A 20,865-nucleotide genomic window follows, 5' to 3' on the forward strand; every position below is an offset into this window, starting at 1 on the left:
TTGGGTTTGTTATGGGAGGACTCACACTAAGAATTCATATTTTACAAAGCCATTTGTGCTGTGTCTGGCCTTGTATTTTAACAGGGAAAACTGTTCGAGCACACTGCAGTCTGAGAACTGCTGCTTTACACATTTATGTACAGAAGAAAAAGATCATTCTGTATGTGTGTATAACACGTAACCTCTTTGTGCAAAAAGTCTCTTTAGGGACATTTTGTAATTATTTTCCTCCCTGGCTCCAACCTATAAGGAATTAATCATTGTATTTGTTTTTTGTTGGATGAAAAGCTAGTGATCTCCTCCTCTCCTCTCCTCCTGCCTGTTATGATAGGATCATTTAGAAATTAGCCAAATTAGGAATGGAGTTTGCAGTCAGCAATTCTTATGTTGTTCCTTCTTTTTAAATTGGTTTTACTAAACAGGAAAATGACCATCGTTTTATTTCTTTTTATTTAAAATTTTGATGGCTCTTTTTCTCTTTGACTTCCTGATTGACTTTGAAATAGTGCTATATGAGAACTCAGAGTTAATGAAGGTAAGGTTTATTTGTGATAATGATTAAAAGACTATAGCCTGATGGACCTCGAGCTCTCATTACATGTGCAACAGTTATGAGGCTTTCCTTTTGGCCATGATGCTGGAAGCCAGTTTGTGCTTGCCTACTCTGAGTATTGGTAAGTTCTGAGCAAACCTTCCAAAGACCAGATTGCTTTTCAGGTCATACATGGCATCAGATTTATTCTGACTAAGCGAACTTAAGACAAAATAAGTTGGTAAATATGTCATGAAAAGTTTTCTGGGCAAATACCCAAGAGTTTCTGCCATTCTGCTCATTAGCAATACTCCCTGGAATTTAGGGCTCTTGGGAAACTGATGTCTTGTCTTTTTCTTCACAGTTCTCTTGGTGAAAAAGAGGAAGCTTTCATGTGTCCCTATGTTCTAGAATACACTAATATTAAATGATTTCAAAAAGTAGCACTGATATTTGGGTTGTTTCTTTCATCTTCACTTCCAAATCCTGGTGTCTCTTCTTCCTCGTCCTGTTGGTAGCTTTGTGGAAATAGCAGTTACGAAGATCATTATTCCCAAACTGTAGCCTCCTACTGGGACTGCTGCCATTTCTGCCTTGCTCAGAGTTCTCCTGCATTTTCATCTCCCTCCCGTTTGAGGTGACTAATGTTCCCCACACTTTATTTGGAATATATCTCTTGATACAAATCTCAGAAATTTTACTGGCTCCCATTGTCTACAAATAAAATTCTGTCTAATCTCATATTCCCATTTACTTACCCCAGCTAGCCACAGTCTCCAGGCTTCATCTCATATGTACTGGGGCCCTTGTGTACAGCTTATGAGAATTATATTTACATTTTGGTTCGTTTGCCTGATTAGCAAATCTCTCATCCAAAGTAGTTCCTATTAGATTATCCTAACTAGGGCTATTCTTCTTTGTGCATTTGTATATGAGAGTCTGGCCACACAAACATAGGATTTCTCTGCCTAATTGGTGTGTAACTTAGATTAAACTGCTTCTTTACACAATTACATTTTTATCATCCAAATTATATTGATTTCCTAGGCATGTTTTCATAGGGTTTTTGCATTTAGTGAGTGAAGAAACAGTTGCATGAATTCTAGAGTATAGGGATAGCATGATGGTCTCAACTACTGAGAATAAGTGGGAGCTAACTGTACAAGATTCTGTCCCAGCAAAGGCCCACAAGGAAACTAAAGACTTTCCCCCAAGTTTTCACTTCTGTTTGACACTTAAATAGTTGCAAGCCTCAGGCCAAACTCCTTCTCCTCCTTTTCTTGAAAACCCTAAACAATACCATATACCTTTCTGATCTAGATACCCTTAGGACGTCTGTTTCTAAGAACTGAGATCTGTTCATCTCTGCTTTATGCCTCTAACTTGTAAAACTTTTGTGACCTGCCAGAAGGCAGGAGTTTCCATTTCAGACTCTTGTCTACAGAGAATGAAAGCTTTCTTTCCTCCCCTGATTTCTTGTGGTCGTATTCTGTGACCCAAATAAGTGATAAACTCACTCACTTTCTCTTTCTCTCCATCTATCCATCTATCTATCCATCTTATCTTTGCACCAGACTCCTAGACAATATCTCATATATAGTAAGGACAGACAGGTTTTTTTTTCTCTAGTCAGGTTTCCATGGCGCAACCTAACCCTTTGAGACACATACCTCCTCTTAAAATTTTTAATAAATTTTTATTGTGGTAAAAATACTTAACATGAGATCCACCCTCTTAACAAATGTTTGTGTATAATACAGTATTTGTTATCCATAAGCACAGTGTTGTACACAGAACTCTAAAATTTATTCATCTTGCATAACTGAAATTTTATATCCATTATTTAGCATCTCCCCATTTCCCTCTCCCACAGCCCCTGACAACCACCATTCTATTCTTTGCTTCAATGAGTTTGACTATTTGAGATACCTCATATTAGTGGACTCATGTAGTATTCATCCTTCTGTAATTAGCTTATTTCACATAATGTCCCCAAGGTTCATTCATAACCTCTTTTCTGAAGAGCTATTAGTTCAACACCTGGAGAGTTTTCTGGAAGTATCCATGATATTGGCATGGGGTTGTTGGTTTTTTTCCCCCCACTTCAGTGTGACTGATAACTGCAATCCGTGCTATGAAAATCCAAAGGACCACCATGACAGTAGTCCCTGGCATGCTATGAGCAATCTACAAAATGCCATCTGATTTCTTATCACAACAGCATGGCTGTGGGTGGAAACTCCCAGGGTGTTGGAAAAGTCAATCCAACTCTGGAGTGAGTTTCCGCCTCTCATTCTACCTTTTATGGTTGTTTACATAGTGCTGAGGTACAGTGTGTGGGCCTTATAGTTCAACTTGCCCCAACTTGTCTATGTCAATATGTTCCCTCAATTCCGTACCACATATCAGGCACAGAGGGAGTCCAATCAGTGCCCGTGTGTGTGTGTGTGTGTGTGTGTGTTAGTGCTTTACTGTAGAATATCATGCACTGTATAGGATCTCCACAATCATCACTTTTGTTGATTGTCCATTACCATGCAGTTCACTTTAAGACTGTGGTTTCATAGTCACTTAAATCATGCACAATAAGAAATGCAAATCTGCTACCAGGGAAATAGAGTATGAAGGATTAAAAAAAGAAATAATGCATTGTTATTTGTTTGCCATTACAAATAATTTAAACTCCATTAGCACAGATAACTGAACTGTAACCATGGTCTTTTACATGAGGACTTGGTGGTTCCCCAATATTAAATACCCTCTGTAAAGTTCAGGCTATGTGTAATATCCTTGAAGGAGGCAAGAAACATGGGGAAGGGGTGGAAGTATATGCATAACTTGGGGCCCTACTTAGTCCCTGTACCCATACTAATCTCCACCTCCACCCCCACTGTTGGAAGAGAGGACTGCGTGAATGACAGAGGTAGCTTAGCTGTGAGAGGATATTCATCTTGATTCTGATGACACTGTGCTTAAAAGATCGTCAGTGGTATTCAGACTGGAGGTAAGGGGTTGAGTGCTTTAGACCATTAAAAAAGGAAAGGGAAAAAAAAATCCAGAGTTTAGACCTTCTGTATAAGAAATATTATTCTATATTCCGTTTAGAAAAAAGGCTACTCTGTACAACATATCTTCTGTCAAAATAGAAACAATAATGTGACTTTAAGGCATAGATAGCCTCATTGTTAGTCCATTTTTATTTATTTATTTATTTTTTGCATGTAAGGGCAGTAGTTCTCTGTGTTTTTGTTACAAGGATCTTGCACTCTTAGCCAGCCCGGATTGAGAAACTTTCTAATGAGAGATTTCAAATTCAGAAGCACTTTCAAGTTAAAACTTCATTAATCACAGCATTGCCTACTACATTCATTTGATGAGCAGTGGTGACAATATGTCTGAGATTGTATTATTCATTGAGACTACAGACAAGGTTTGGTATGAGGAATGCATTTACAGGCCCCTTGATACAACGCTACAGTTAACATAGTCTGTACATCTGACACAGAAACTGCTGCTCTTAGAAGATGAGGAATGTAGCCACCTCCATTACTTTGCTAATAAACTTCCCATTGGCTTGAAAGCTCAATAATTTGTCTACAAGTTTTGCAAATAAGATTCATTCAGCATTATGAGGTTTGTTTTGAGATTTTTTTAGGGTGAAAACTGAAAAGAAAACATACAATGCATATATAAAACCACTGGTGAACCTCACAAACCAGGCATGGTGATAAGCTCAGGGCATGCTCAGGAAATCTTTTCAATTGCTGTGTAGCCAGAGAAGCTAGTGTGAGAAAATGTCTTGGAAGAGGAAGACAGCCAGGGCCTTAGACTTGAACATTGAAGCTGGAAATGACAGTTGCCTACCTCGCAAGTATGGATCGCTTTTTTCCAGATTCTCAGAAAGCCTGACTCCAAATGCTGCCCTCTTGAGCAACACACTGTACAAATGATAGGCGTGATAGTTTTCCCACCGATACCAATTTAAAAACAGTTGTGGATTTTTTTTTAACCCCCCATTCACACAAAGAATTGCAACCATCTAAAAGACTCAGGCCTGCTCTTCCATGTTTAAAATGGAAGTTGGTTTTCTGAGATACTTCTTGGTTTTTTGAAATTATGAAAAGAGACTCCATACCTGAAGCCTTGGGATGAATGGCTTGTGCAGTTTTATATATATATAAAAATATATAGCAATAGGCATCATCTACTGTATAGACATATTTGAAAATTCTGTTTTTGGTTTTCCCTTTTTAGGAATTTATAAATATTAGCATTATCTTACTCATTGAAAAGATATTCTCAGAGCATGGAATGTGCCCAAACAAGCTAAAGAGATGAAACCCACGCACTGTTTGCATCAGCAGAGTGGGATTCTAAATTCATCTCAGTTTGAGCACGAGCCTAGTCATTCATCTGCTATGAATGACTAACTGGGCATCTTCAAATTTTATTTATTTTTACCTAGAAATAGGGATTCTGCTAACCTTGTGTAACTCAAATGATCCTGATGATTAAGACCAGAGACATAAAGTGTCTTATACAAGCTATAAAGTTCTACACAGCATTATATGGTGTCATTGATAACCGGGGGCCAGTGATGGGCACATTGTAAAGCATGTAGGTGCAGTTGCATGAGGACTGAACTTTAGCACCACATGTATTATATTAAGTACAGACAGGTATAAATGCATGATTAACACAAATGGAAGCAAAAGTTTACTTGCCTAAATGTGATACTTTCCAGTCATTCAGACATTCATAATGGAGGAGTGCATAACTTAGTTGCTGACTGAATGAGAAAAAGGGCAAAATTTGGTTGAGGGAGGATATAGTATAGAGGACCCTTCTGAAGGGAAAGCATGAACCCTGGAGGAGGAAAAAGAGGAGACAGACAACTAGTGAAGGGCTGGGGGGAAAGCTCTTTGAATTAAGAGATGAGGGTCCTAGACCTGAGGGAAATTTGTACATCTTATATTAAAAGCTCACAACATTTGGGGGAGAATGGAACCCATAGTGCTTTATTGATCTCACCACTCCAAGAAGACTATTTCCTCTCACAGGCCAATGGTACAGACCCTGGCTCAGATTTGCAGGAATTTCTGGCCCTAGATGGGCTTTTGAACTAATTGTCAAGTTCTACTAAGTAACCACAGTGTCCGGTATGGAAGTCTCCAGCCTGAAGATTTCTGTACGGGTGTTGACTGGCAGCTTCACTGGAGCAAAGGGTTTTGACTGTAGAAAATTGGAATTCATGAGTTCCTTTCTTCACTTTTGTGTTTATTGTGGTTACTGTTCATTTGCTTTATTTGAGCCCTTGAACCCTAGGACTCTGATATGCAGTAATGACATCTGCTGAGCTCCAGAGAGACCCTGCTTGCAAGTTTATGCCAGGGAAGTCCATCTATAGTTGGAGATGAGTATCAGAAAATAGTACTTAATTAAAATGATCAATTACAACGAGCAGAGACTTATTTAATAAATATTAAAAGACTGACTCAATGAATGAGTTTATGACTCTGGAACTAGCAAAATTATAAAAACACAATTCCCCACTGAAGAAGTAATAAATAGAACTCATTACTAGGAGAATGAAATGTTGCCTCTCTGAGGATTTAGATTTTTCAGTGGCATTTTTAGCATCTATGGCCCTATTAAACCCTGTTATTTTCTTCCCAATTTGTGCCATTTAGGAATGATTTTCATTTAACTTTCCCGTGGCTCATTTCTCTCCTTCAGAATTTCCATACGATTCCTTGATAAAGTCCATGCTTTAACAACTTCCATTAAAAAACTGTAATAAGCACCAACTAAATAGCAATATGATATAGCCAGAACATAAAGGACTGAAAGGAGAAGAAATTGGCCAGCTGGGTAGTTAGTTTTTATTCTTGAATGCCTGCTGCACTTTTTGCCTCTTGTGGTTGTTTTCAATCCTCTAGATAAGATTCCATGCCTAATGGACAAGGACTCTAAGGAGACAGTTCTCACAATTCTTAAGGAACAGCCTTTCTTTCCCATAACAAAATCATCAAGCAGCACCTTTTGATGACATAGTGATTGCTATTCTTCACCCCAGCCCCATAATGGAAAGAAAAGGTTTTTATTTTTTGCTCCTTCCTACTGTCCTTTGGGCTTTGTAAAATACCCCTTACATGTTCTATTTAGTGGGCCTATGTTCTCTAGAGAATTGTGTGAGAGTCATTTAGCAACCTGGGCCCCTTTCAATTCACCCAGTACTTATTGAACCCACTCAGTCCCCCATGTCTTGTGAAATACAGACATGGAAACTTTGTTTCTGCCTGCCTAAGACTCAAGAGTTTTTTGAGTAGTCACCTACACAAACGCTTCTTGTCCAGGTCTGACTTTGGTTAGGACTAGAAGCATCCTTAGGTGTGAAAAGTACAAATTGTGTTTCTCTGAGCTTACTTTCTCACTTTTATTTAAAGTGAGAAGTAGACTTATTATATAAAGTGAAAAGGAGACATTAAGACCAAGATGAGAAAAAGAGCTAAAGTAGTGTGAAAAATAGGAAACACTTAGAAAAAGAGTCAGGTGATGACTTTATTAAATTTGTCTGCTCCTCCAGCAAAACACAATGAGGTTCTAACCACCAGCACTGTCCCAGCCCCTGTACATGATGTTATAATCTGGCAACAAGTCTCTTAAAACTGAGACTGTCACTGAGTACCAAAAACATGTCAACTAGGGGTCATAGGAAAAGCCTTGTGGAAGTGATGGGGTTTACTTGGGCTTTGAAGGAAGGATAGGGATTTATCAGCTAGAAGTGACAGTATGAGCAATATTAAAATAGCATACACATATGGGGGAAAAATCAAGTAAATCCATGTGAATCTTTTTTAAGAGGTACTATTTTTTTTACTCATTAGTTAAAAGGGTGGGTCAACATCTTCCTGCAAAGATACGCTCCCTATCTTCCAACAGCTTTTCATTGAGGTTAGCTACTCTGCTTAGCTGTAGATTGCAAAGCATAAAGAGTAAAAATAGTAAATCAAATATACAACCAGACATTCAAATGTTTATATCAGAGCAACGTGCAACTACACAGGTTTTCATTTTTCTAGTTGTCTTTGGGCTTTATGTAGGAGGTAGGGTAGAAATGTAAACTCTGCTTAGTATTGATAGCTTTAGAAAAATAAGTCCCTCTCAGGATATTCCATCCATTTGCTCTCAAATTCATGCATGAGGTATGGGAAAATACTTTGTTAATTAATATTTCCATCTACCCCTGGTTTGTACAAAGTGCTTTGGCAGACTTTCATGTATCTCATATGAAAGCCAAAGAAAGAGCTTTATTTAAATTGTTACATATTGAAAAGTTTACAGAACAAGCCCACAAATTCAGTGCAGTCTTCATTTTTGTGGTAGAGTGGAGTTGGCTAAACCCTCAGCTGTCATCAGCTCACTTTCCAGGTGTCTGTTCCATTGGGGTCCTGTCTTTCATTTTGATAGATTTTTCTCTTACCTCTACCATGCCAGGAGTTGGGCAGGCTTTTCTCCCTTACAAGTTATTTATTACCTCCTTATTCTAATGTAGGTTCTGCTTCCAAACCTTTCGTTTCATTCTTGGCAGCATTCACAGCATGAAATGTGCTGCTTTTATTACTTAATTCCTTACTTTCCTACACCTACTTCCACTTTTATTTTCCCATCTCCTTTCATTTTGCCTTCACATATTTTTCACTTTGTGGTTTTCCTTTTCCTTGTGTGCTCTACATGAGAGAACCAGAACCCCACAGTTAAAAATAGTTTCTGACATTATTTGTGATTCCTAAGATGTAGTCTCACAAATAACCTTTTCTCATTTGATTTCCATCTAACATGCTGACAGTGCTCCAATCTTGTTTTCTGATTATCCCATTACATAGTGCTTTCCCTCTCATTTAGTGGAAACTTGCAAGTAATGGTTCTGTTTGGATAGCGCTGCCTAGTCATCATTTACAATTTTGTGGAATTAGAAAGGCAGTGGGAGAAAAGAACTCAAGCTTAAGTTCTTACTTAAAAGGAAAAGCATTAATTAACTATTTTGGTTATAGGTTGACTCCGTCTTCATCAGCATGCTAAACTAGAGCCATCTTTGTGATCTAGAGTAACCTATCATGCAATGAAACATCTTCTTACTGAGAGTGCTGTGCTCTATATTGAGTAATGCATTTTAAATTCTGTCTTAAAAAGGCAGGCAAACTCAATTGACTACCCAATGGGATACAGTTTCAGGGAAAAAAATCATCACAAACAAGTGCATAGGAAGTAACCTAAGAATTCATTTACTGTAATCATTGTTTTTACCATAAAATTGTAAATATTCACAGTCAGTAATCAGTCATGCCCAGCCTCTAACAGTCTAGTAGTGTTTGTCGTGTGTGTGTGTGTGTGTGTGTGTCTGTGTTATAGCTATGCTCTGAAAACATCCTACAAATAGCTGAATTCATATAAAGCCACAATACCCAGGAGGCTAAATGATTGCCTGTTAGCATTGATCATTTGGGGGCATAAAAAGAAATTTCCTGTGCAAATACCACTTTTCTTATGCATTCTAAGGACCTCTTATATTCAAGAGTAAATTTTCCTTATATATATTTGTTTCAATTGACATCTTAAAGTACATCTGAAAATACAGTATGCCATATAATTGAGAGCTGGACCATCTAATAGATGCTGTGTGAGGTCTTTCGGGAAATGAAATGGTAATGGAATTCCTATTCTCAGTGGTAGGAAATGACTGTCCTTTGTTTATGTCTTAGTTGATTTCCCCTGTATGTTTCTTTAGGCAAGTCAGTAATTTCAGAGAAGCCAAATACATCTTGCTTTTTGGGAGTGTAATTTGGCTGTTTTAGCCAGAGTATAGTTCTTGGGTTATGTTCAACAGGCATTACTAAAAGATAGGCTCTTTTTATATAACTTGTAGAGTTCCACATAATTTTTTTTTTCCTTTCCTGTTCTTGACAGGTGCATGAGGCAGTCCCATGCTACAGTGAATGCAATCAGTATTCCTGGATTGTAGAACACTGGTCTCCATGCAAAATCCACAATGAGCTGAGGTCTCTGCGCTGCGGAGAAGGAATGCAATCTAGGAAAATCAGGTGTGTGGAAATGGAGACATTTGGGAAATGGGGCAGAGGAACGTATACCTTTTTATTAAAAAACAGTGTTTATCCAAGTGCACTCTAATTTTCATACTACATACTCTGGCTTTTGCTCATCATTAAGTTTGTATAGAAGTATATGTGCCTTAACTGCCATGTGTACAGTGGGATTTCCTCTGCAGTGTAGTCACAATCCCTACCGTTCCCTGCAAATGACTTCAGTGGGAAAGCTAACTGCATGGAGCAGGCTAGCTAGCATCCCTTCACTGATCCACAGCCATAACTGTTAACAAATCGGGAGATTTTGGCTGTGATACCATGTCTCTTTTTTGGTCTATGGGTAGTGTAGTTGATAGACATTATCCTTTTTTTATTTTTTATTTTATTATGTTAATCACCATACATTAATTACATCATTAGTTTTTGATGTAGTGTTCCATGATTCATTGTTTGTGCATAACACCCAGTGCTCCATGCAGAACGTGCCCTCTTTAATACCCATCACCAGGCTAACCCATCCCCCCACCCCCTCCCCTCTAGAACCCTCAGCCTGTTTCTCAGAGTCCATAGTCTCTCATGGTTTGTCTACCCCTCCGATTTCCCCCCCTTCATTTAGTTTTGAATGTCAGTACATTGAAAAGGTCAATTTAAACCCTCACTATTGGTCTTGGAAACTACAGTCTGAGAATACTTATGAACTATAGTGATGAATTTTAATATAAAAAGAGCACACCTCTGAAAGAATTTAGTGAATTCTGGGTTATTTACGGAGAGATCTTGTTTAAAGTTTTTGTTTTGTAAATACAGCAGTATAAGCAAAGGAAACACTTGGTCTGAGTTTGTCAAAATGGCCTATTTAAGAATGATTTGGAAAGAATGAATTTCTTTACCAACTGAGGATATGGTAATAAATGTTAGACTGAACAAGCGAAAACTAAAATATTAATGATAAACAATGATTAGTATGTAAAATCAAGAAGAAAATATAGTTTAGTCAACTATTCGATTGCATGAGCAGAGAGTATCATTTTGTGAGATTTAGGAAGCTCCATTTCAAATGGACAGACAGTTCTCAAATCCTATAACTCCTTGTTGAGTTAACTGTGAGATTGAAGTCAGTTGCTAAGGCAGACTCTACTTATATATGTTGATTGTTATTCATTATCAGTGAACTTACTTTATTCAGTAATTCAGTATATACCCACCATTTCTGAGACTTAATCCCAGTGTTGCAAAATCACTGGTAGCCGTGTTGGAAGAAGTAGCTATTGGTGAAACGGTCATCAAGCCAAGCAAATGGCTAATAGACGAATTGTCTTTCTTTCATTTTGTTAGTTCCCCTTTCCTCTGGGGACTAGTGTGTTCATGCTGTCACAGACTTTTTTCTCTTCAAAATCTATGTCTCCACTGTCTTGTTCTCATGGTTTTGAGAAATGACTGATCAACCTAGCTTATTAAGTAACAAGCAGATGAGCTGTGATACCTCCCACTCGCATCCCAGCCAGGCCTCTTAGCAGTACTAGAGCAAAATCTCAGGAGAGAAAGGAAGGCTTTAAGAGAATAAATTGCTACCGACAGAATTATGGCAGGCTGACGGAGGAAAAACATACTTAAGAAGGTCTTTAAGCAATACTTCTCAGCTCAAACTTACAGAGCTTGATATAATACAAATACCACAGCTACTGAATACCACTCTGTTATGAGGTGAATTGCATTCCCCAAAAATCTATGTATTATAGTCCTAAACTTCAGTACCTCAAAACAAGGCTATATTTGAAGATAGGCTCTTTAAAGAGGTAATTAATGTTAATGAGGTCTTTGGGATGGGCCCTAATCCAATCTGATTCATGTCCTTATAAAAAGAGGAGATTAGGACACACACACACACAGGGAAGAGCTTGTAAAGACACAGGGAGTGTAATCATCAAGACAGTATGGTACTGGCACAAAAAGAGACACATAGATCAATGGAACAGAATAGAGAACCCAGAAATGGGCCCTCAACTCTATGGTCAAATAATCTTCGACAAAGCAGGAAAGAATGTCCAATGGAAAAAGGACAGTCTCTTCAATAAACGGTGCTGGGAAAACTGGACAGCCACATGCAGAAGAATGAAACTGGACAATTTTCTTACACCATACACAAAGATAAACTCGAAACAGATGAAAGACCTAAATGTGAGACAGGAATCCATCAAAATCCTAGAGGAGAACACAGGCAGCAACCTCTTCGACCTCGGCGGCAGCAACTTCTTGCTAGACGTGTCTCTAAAGGCAAGGGAACAAGAGGAAACAAGAACTTTTGGGACTTCATCAAGATAAAAAGCTTCTGCACAGCAAAGGAAACAGTCAGCAAAACCAAAAGGCAACCTACAGAATGGGAGAAGATATTTGCAAATGACATATCAGATAGAGGGCTGGTATCTGAGAGTTCATAAAGAACTTACTGAACTCAACAGCCAAAAAAGAAATAATCTAGTCAAGAAATGGGCAGAAGACATGAACAGACATTTCTCCAAAGAAGACCTACAAATGGCCAACAGACACATGAAGAAATGTTCCATGTCATTCGGCATCAGGGAAATACAAATCAAAACCACAATGAAATACCACCCCACTCTAGTCAGAATAGCTAAAATTAACAAGTCAGGAAACAACAAATGTTGGTAAGGATGCCGAGAAAGGGGAACCCTCTTAAACTGTGGGTGGGAATGCAAGCTGGTACAGCCACTCTGGAAAACAGTATGGAGGTTCCTCAAGAAGTTAAAAATAGAGCTACCCTATGACCCAGCAATTTTACTACTAGGTATTTACCCCAAAGATACAAATGTAGTGATCCAAAGGGGCACATGCACCCCAATGTTTATAGCAGCCATGACCACAATAGCCAAACTGTGGAAAGAGCTGAGATGTCCATCGACAGATGAATGGCTAAAGAAGATGTGATATATGTATATATATAATATATATATATGATGGAATATTACTCAGCCGTCAGAAAGGATGAATAGTTACTATTTACATCAACGTGGATAAAACTGGAGTGTATTATGCTGAGCAAAATAAGTCAATCAGAGAAAGACAATTACCATATGGTTTCACTCATGTGGAATATAAGAAACAGTGTGGAGGACCATAGGGGAAGGGAGGGAAAACTGAATGGCAAGTCATTAGAGAAGGAGAAAAACCATGAGACTCTTAACCAGAGGAAACAAACTGAGGGTTGCTGGAGGGAAGGTGGATGGGTAATTGGGTGATGGGCTTTAAGGAGGGCGTGTGATGTGATGAGCACTGGGTGTTATACACAACTGATGAATTATTGAACATTACATGTGAAACTAATGATGTACTATATGTTGGCTAATTGAATTTAAATGAAAAATAAAAAAATAAAGATACAGTTCATCAGCCATCTACAAGCCAAGGAGAGAGGTCTCAGCAGAAACCAACCCTTCCAGTACCTTGATCTCAGACTTGGAGCCTCAAGAACTGTGAGAAAATAATTTCCTATTGTTTAAGGAAACTAGTCTGTGATATTTTGTTGTGGCAGATTTTGTTGTGTGCTTTATGTGTATGATCACATTTAAATATGTGAAGCAGATTTTCTGGGTATCTTGCATTCCAAACCATTATTGACCTTAATAAGACACTGTTATAATGAATAAAATAGCTTATCCTTCTCTTTCTTGAAACTTCCAAACTGGGGGACATCTTCATGGTTCATCTTGGATTGCAATAATTTATTAATTCAAAAAATATTCTATGTATCAGGCAGTCTAGGCAGTGGGGATAAAAGAAAAAACAAAATTTCTATCCTCAAATAACTTACAGTGGCAGAGAAAAAGATAAACACATAAATATAATGGAATGTCTTTGCTGGGAAATGCCAAGAAGAAAATAAAATTCGGTTGGAGTGATGGGGGATACTCTTTTGGAGAGGTTGGCCAGCAAAATATCCAAGCAGACATCTGAATAAAATGAGAGACCTGGATGAATATAAAGATCTAAAGAAAGCAATCCCAGGGAGAAAGAGTTTCCAAAGTAGTAATCATCTTGGCTTGTTATAACAAGATGAATAGCAAGGTGTCCCGTATGGCTGGTGCCAGTACTCAAATCATACAATCTTCTAAAACAAAGTAAAAGGATTTTTTTCTAACTGCAAATGGAAGCCATGAAATGTTTGAGACAGAGGAAATGACATAGTCTTATTTACATTTGAAAGGACTTGTTGGATGCAGAGAAGGTGTTTGGGGGGGTATATAAATAGAAACAGGGATGAAGGTTTCAAAGACATTCCAGAATTCCTGGTGGGAGACACTGATGGTTGGGCTGGGCTTGGTAATAATGAAGGTGGTGAGAAGGTCACATTTGCACTGTATTTGGAAGGTACAGACCGCAGGATTTATTTATAAAGTGATTGTAGAATGTGGAAGAAAGAAAGCATCAAAGATGACTGCTAGGTTTTAGTGCCTAACAATCATAGGAATGATGGTGCCATTTGTTGAGATGAGGAATATTAGAAGCAAGTTTGAGAGAGAAAAATCAAAAGCTAGCTTGTGAACACATTAAATTTGCCTTCCAACTGTGACAATACAGACTAGAGTTCAGAAAGAGACAGTGGTATAAATTTGGGCATCAACAGCTTATACATTTGATATATATTGATAAGAAAAGACAAGAAATTGAGCCCTGGGGAACTCCGGTATTCATAGATAGAGAAAGCTCTACAAATGAGACTGAGAAAGAGCTGTTGGAGAATGAGGAAAACCAAGAAAATGGGAAAGCAAGAGGGTTTTTCAAGAAAAAGAGAGCAATCAGTTGTTTCAAATGGGTCTCAGAAATTTACTAAGATGACAATTGACCATTGAGTTTGGCAATAGGAAGTCTGTTAATGATCCAGATAAGAGGTTTCTCTGAAATGGTAATAAAAGTGTGATTAAATGAAATTCAAGAGATAGTCATGAAGGAAGTTGGGGATGGGGGGCGGGAAGGCTGCAGGAATAGCAAATACGCTTCAAAACAGTTTTGCCCTGAGTTTTGAGTAGGAATGAGGTGACGACTGAAGATATGAGATGGAAATTGATAATGCAGGATATGTAATTCCAGGGGCATTTTCATTTGGGAACATCTTCAATTCAGTCTTTTTAAGTCTTTACTCTTGGGCTTGTCAGAACCCCCAGAAAAGTCTTTTCATAAATTACGCGTGAAATCGATAATCCTAGCGGCCAGTGTTTTGGCTGATGTGGTAAACAGAATTGTGGCCCCCCAGAGATGTCCACATTCTAATCCCTGAAATCTGTGAATCTGTTACCTTCTATAGCAAAAAGGACTTTGCAGATGTGATTAGGTTAGGATGTTGAGCCAGGAAGATATTCATGGATTGTCTCCACAGGGACAACTTATTCACAAGGGTTCTTAAATGTGAAGGGGAAATGGGAGAGAAAGAGGAAAATGTGACCACAGATGCAAGGCACAGAGAGATGCAAGGCTGTTGGTTTTGAAGATGGAGGAGAAAGGGGCCATGCCCAGGTAATGTGGGTAGCCCTTGGAATCTGGAAAGAGCTAAGGAAGTGGTCTCTCCTCTAGAGCCTCCAGAAAGGAATCCAGCTCTACCAAAGCATTGATGTTAGCTTAGTGAGATCCATGTTGGATTTCTATACTACAGAATTGTAAGATAGTAATTTTCATTTTTTAAACCACTAGGTTTGTGATAATTCTTCCAGTGTATTAACTTGTACTTAAACCCTTGTTTTCAATATGATATTCTCATCCTTAAGTGAGCCATGTGTTCTCTAGCCCAGAGACTGTCTCTTTTTGTGGCCCATTCCAGATAATAAACCTTCAGTTACCTGCAGGGGGGTGGGGAGGGGCCATCACCTAGCCCTGTGGATTGTGGGAGGTCTGAGGGCCCAGGTACTTCTTAAACATACTTTCAGTAAATCTTCCAGTTTTTCAGCCTCACCTTCATCCACATTTCCAGAGGTACTTGGTGCCCCAAGCTCCTGAATTTTTTATGTTTTCTGTGGTGTAAATGGAGCTACTTTCTTTGTTTTTCCTTGAAGTCTTAGTATTTCAGCTTTCTTGGTATGGTAAGTGAGTTACCTCTAGTTCATCTGTTTTCCATTTGTTTTCTTTGTCCTTTCCCATGTTCTTTGTCCTTGTAGGGTAATGCCTTTCCTCCCATCTTGGGTTTTTGAGTTTTCTTTGTTTGTGGGTTTTTTGTGGGTTTTTTTGGTAACAAATTCCTTTACGATCGTTTTTGTGGCATATTAGGAGTGAACAAAGACTAATGTGTACATTCAACTGGACACCACTGACCAGAAGTCTTATCTCTTCTTTCTCGGTGAAATAATAAAAGAACATCAGCAGAGAGTATGCAGGCAAGAAGGAAAGCAATTTCCAGCTTTTAAGTTTGTCTGTAACAAGACACACAAGCTTTTTTGTGGTCCCTCCTTCCACTATTGACTATTACCACAAAAGAAATTAAAGTCCATAGATGGCTCTATACCAGGCCTCCCTGTATTAGAAGACATTCCTTACCTCTTCTACCTTCCGGTGTTAACCTTGTTTATACAATGTACAGTTTTTCATTACTTGGCACCTCATAAAGCTTACTTTCTATTGTACAAGGTAATAGACCACTTTGCAATTTTCCTGAATTAAAAAAAAATTATATGTATAAAAGAAACTCCTAATGTATAGGATAACTCATTCTAGCCTAGCATGATTTGGGGGGCACCAAAAGCTCTCCATCGTATCGGTCTTAAAATGCTTACTCCTTGGCTGTGGCATTGTGTCCCAAGTGATCAGATCAGCAAATGGCACCACTTATCTCGCTGTCATCATTTTCACCTTCACTTTGATTATTATCACTTGAAGAAAAGTGTTACAACAATAGGGATCTTATCTCTCTCTCTCTCTCTCTCTTTTTTTTTTTTTTTTAGTCTGTACCCCAGCAACCAGGCAAGGGCCTGGTACACAGTCCTCAAAAATATTTACTAAATGAATTATTATTAATAAATACTAAGTGTGTTTCCCATGCCTAGCAAAAGAGGTTTGCATGTAGCTAGTCTTTCTTAAATATTTTTTAAAAAATAATTCAAACATAAAATTCTAATTGAGATTTAATATAAATACAGAGAAATGCCCACTCAGGGTATAGTTGAATGAATTTTCACAACAGGGGCACGACTGTGTAACCAGCTCAGAGGCCAAGAAACAAAATATTACCAGGACTACCTTAAGCCCCTAGTAGTAAGTAACCATTCCCCCAAAGGTAACCACTACTCTGACTTCTGACAGCATAGATGATATTGCCTATTTATTTCTGTGAATGAAATCATACAGCATATTCTTTGGTGTCTAGCTTCTTTTGTGCAGCATTCAATTTTTGAGCTTCACCCACGTTCCATCATGTAATAGTAGTTCATGCATTCCCATCATTTACCACAATATATTTATCTATTGACCTTGTTGTTGAACAGTTGGACTATTTATAGTTTGGATGATTATGAGTAGTGCTAATATGAATATTTTCTGTCAGTTTTTTTTTTTTTCTTTTTTGGTGCACATTTCTTTTGTGTATGTATATAGACATAGAATTGTTGGGTCATATGATATGTATATGTTGCCCTTTAGTAGATACTGCCAACTAGTTTTCCAAAGAATATTATGCTCCAGCCAGCAGAGTAAGAAGAGTTACAGTTGTTGCCTGTTCTTGCCAACCCTTGATATTTTCCGTATTTTTTATTGAAGCCATTCTGGTGGATATATAATGGTATAACACTTTGGTTTTGATTTGATTGAATCAATAGCATGATTATTTATCTTGCCTTGGCCAGCACTTATCTCAAAGCCCGATACAGATTAGGCCAAGCATCTGTATACTGTGTGTTCAAATGCCACATGAAAATGCTTACATATTACCTTTTGGCTTATGATACCAAAATTCCTTACTGAAATGCAGAAAATACCTGAGAGAAAAACATGTTTAATTATGTTTCACATTACTTGGCTATGACCTTAAATGTGTTGGACAGAGATTAGGAAAGTTTGGTTGATGTGACATAGAAGTGTAGGAAAGGTCTCAGAGAGTCACAGGAACTAGGAAGGCTCTCGCTATTACAAAGTGATGAACTCATTCAGAGAAGAAGAGCCTTCAAGATTTGTTACAGTAAAAAGAAAATCCACTCTGTGCTGGACCCGAGTAAAAATAGAGTAGGGCTCTCGAGATGGAGAGTTCTTTCAGAATGGCAGTGGACCTCAGTCTTCCCATTTTTCTCTCCTGCTCTGCTAACTGAAGGGTTATCACTCAGTAAAGGTCAACAGGCTGAAGAAGGAACTTTTTTCCCCTTGATTTCTCTGCTGGTCTATTTTATGTTTAATTATCTTCGAGGGGTAACTATGGTATAGCATAACTACTTTACATTTACTCTCCACTCTTTTTAAGTCTCCACTGTTTTATCCTTGTTCTTGCCTTGCAGATGTGTGAATACTGCTGATAGTGAAGGGGGAGCCGTGGATAACAGCCTGTGCAGCCAGGATGAAATTCCCCCAGAGACCCAGTCGTGCTCTCTTCTGTGTCCCAGTGAATGTGTCATGTCCGAGTGGGGGCCTTGGCACACATGCCCACAGGTAATTTCTCCTCCCTTGTCAATACCCTAATCCTCCAGCGCTGCCTTCACTGTTGGCTACAATATATTCACAGTACTTGCTCTCCAAAACATTCTTCTAGTAACACAAGAACATAATTTTACCCAAGAAGGAAGGAAAAAAAATTTAGCAAGCGAGACTGAGCAATTTAAAATGGCAGTGTTTCTCTTAAGGCCTTTATCATGGGAACACGGACAAGGAAAATGAGCCTATAATGATCATACTGGGATTCGAATGCACACCCATTGTTAAAGGGGTCTTCTTGAGTACCAAAATGATTCTCATTATAATCTCTTGGTTCTGTTCCAATTTTATCCTGGCAGAATCAATTATATCTTAGTAGCTCAACTCTACTGTGTAATTTAGCTTCTGTGCGTGATGATCTGTTTTTGCCTTTTGCTGTTTTCCCCAAAGATGAGGTGTTCTTTTGTCATGTTCTTCTTCCAAAGCTGACCAAAAAAACCCCAAAAAACCCTTTTTAAAAATCTAAAGCATTTGCCTTTATTTTTTTTCTTTAAAAAAAAAAGGAAACATAACATGACTATGGAAAAATAAATATTCCTCAAATAGAATGGTTCCACTTAATATTCTCAGAAGCTAAACTCTGATAGTTTAGACTTTTATTTTGGCTTAAAGAGCTAAAAAAGAAAATGAGGATAAGGATTATGTTATATGGCTTCAAACATTAGGAAGGGAGACTTAGGTTTACTCTGAATTCAGTGGTGATACAATTTGTGGGAAGATTGTGTAAAATCTTTGTATAGAAATGGAAGATATTTTTGAGATCAGTTAATACTCTGTATTTGGAGTTTTGAATTATTGATTCATCATTAATTTTTGCAACCTTATCTTTGACATTTCCATAATTCTATTCCTGAAAGAGATTTCCCTTTGTTGTTATTTTTTCTTTGTTGTTTTTTGGGGGGCTAGGACAACACAATATTAAGATGAAGAGGTATTAATTAAGGCTGATTTGTGGGCATGGAATGTTGGTTCTGCTTATTTTGTGTGTAACTAAATATAAGAAAAGTTAACATTTATTGAGCACTTACTGTGTGCAAGGCACATGTAAAATTTTTCTCTTTAGTACCCATAACAATCCTATTAAGTACATACTATTATCAGTCCCATTGTACAGATGGAGAAGCTGATTCTCAGGAAAGCTAAGTAGCTTGCACTGAATAAGTGATGCAGCTGGGCTAAACTTTATACTATCTGATGAAGCCAAAGCCTTTGCTCTTACGTCCTTGGCTTCCTTACCTTGGATGAATTAAAGTGGATTTAGACCCATACTTTCCCTTCTTTAAGATGCAGCATTTATTTTAAGAATAAAGCAAGTTACTGGTCTGTATGATTATTCTATGACCACACTTTAGAAAATGTGGCAGCATACATTATTAATCAACTTGCAGAATTAGCATTCTGAGTAAGTTAAATTAAATGTAGAGGTCATGATCTTACTCACTTTGCTTTTTTTTTGGTAATTTGCTCATAATAAACTCCATTAAGCTGTAAGAACTTTACAATGAAAATGTTGCCCTTTTAAGTCAAGGATTCTGGCCACTGAGCTAAAATGTCTGTTACAGGAGCATTTTATACAATGTTATAATGGCCTGGCATTCTGTGTTTATTTCTTTGGGTTTCTAAGAGGCAATTTCCTTCAAGGTTTACTTTTCCAAACATAATTAAACTATTTTTGGAGCATTTAGAAATTGGAGATAGAAAAAACATTTCAGCCTCCTTTCATATGTCTGGAAGATGACATAGGCAGTTACTTGTCAGGGTGAAGTGAGAGGGTTGTTCTGTCAACTGCTTATGCACCTGCTAAGTTACATTATCATCATCATCATCATCATAGCTATGACGACAGTAATAACTTTCATTGAGCACATCTTATGTAATAAGCACTGTGCTGGAATTTTCTAACACTGTGCTATGATGATAGACATTTATCCAGTCTCAGGTCTATTCGACCACAATGGCCTAGCTCTTTCTCATATGCCATGATGCTCTCAAGTGTAAATAAGGACTTTAAAATGGAAAAAAAAAATAGTAATCAGGGCTCATACCTGATTATTTTCCCCATCTCTTAAATATGTTACATAATTTTAATAAATTGCAACATCTTAGCATAATGCCCCAACATCATAGGTGCTTAAGCAGTACTTGACAATGATCATGATCATGATTATAGCGAAGTTAGCAATCTGGGTCTTTGTGCCTGAAGTTTAATTAGCACTTCAATGTACATTTTCGGAGCAGAATAAAACAATTATTGTGTAATTGTTCTCTGTAGCATGTTCTGATTCATGGATCTAAATATTGGCCATTATTTTACCAAATTCTCCTTTGATAGTCTGCAGTGTGACATGTGTCAATAGGACCAATTCACTATGTTTCTCTTTCATCTTTTTCTTCCCATGGCACTTCTTCAGAGTCAAACACATAACCAAACAAACAATGTCCACCCTACTCCCCGACCAAAAAACAATCTCAGGATATTTCTGAGACTAAAATATGTTTCTCTTATATATCTATAAAGTATTCTGAAATTTATATTTTGATTTAGCTATAAAA

General features: G+C 37.8%; 1 long non-coding RNA gene across 1 annotated transcript in view; it reads left to right on the forward strand.

The window, feature by feature from the left end:
* The window catches only part of LOC129045634 (uncharacterized), a 93,694-nt gene extending 75,433 nt beyond the window's left edge, over positions 1-18,261 (forward strand). Inside the window, exons 2-3 of the long non-coding RNA XR_008505629.2 lie at positions 9,500-9,633; positions 18,120-18,261. This is a non-coding gene — a long non-coding RNA (uncharacterized LOC129045634). The remainder of the gene's footprint in view (positions 1-9,499; positions 9,634-18,119) is intronic.
* Positions 18,262-20,865: the final 2,604 nt, after the last annotated feature.

This window comes from Mirounga angustirostris, unplaced genomic scaffold (genome assembly GCF_029215605.1).
Source record: "Mirounga angustirostris isolate CCGP_5_RB_7025 unplaced genomic scaffold, mMirAng1.0.hap1 SCAF_3, whole genome shotgun sequence".
Taxonomy (NCBI): domain Eukaryota; kingdom Metazoa; phylum Chordata; class Mammalia; order Carnivora; family Phocidae; genus Mirounga; species Mirounga angustirostris.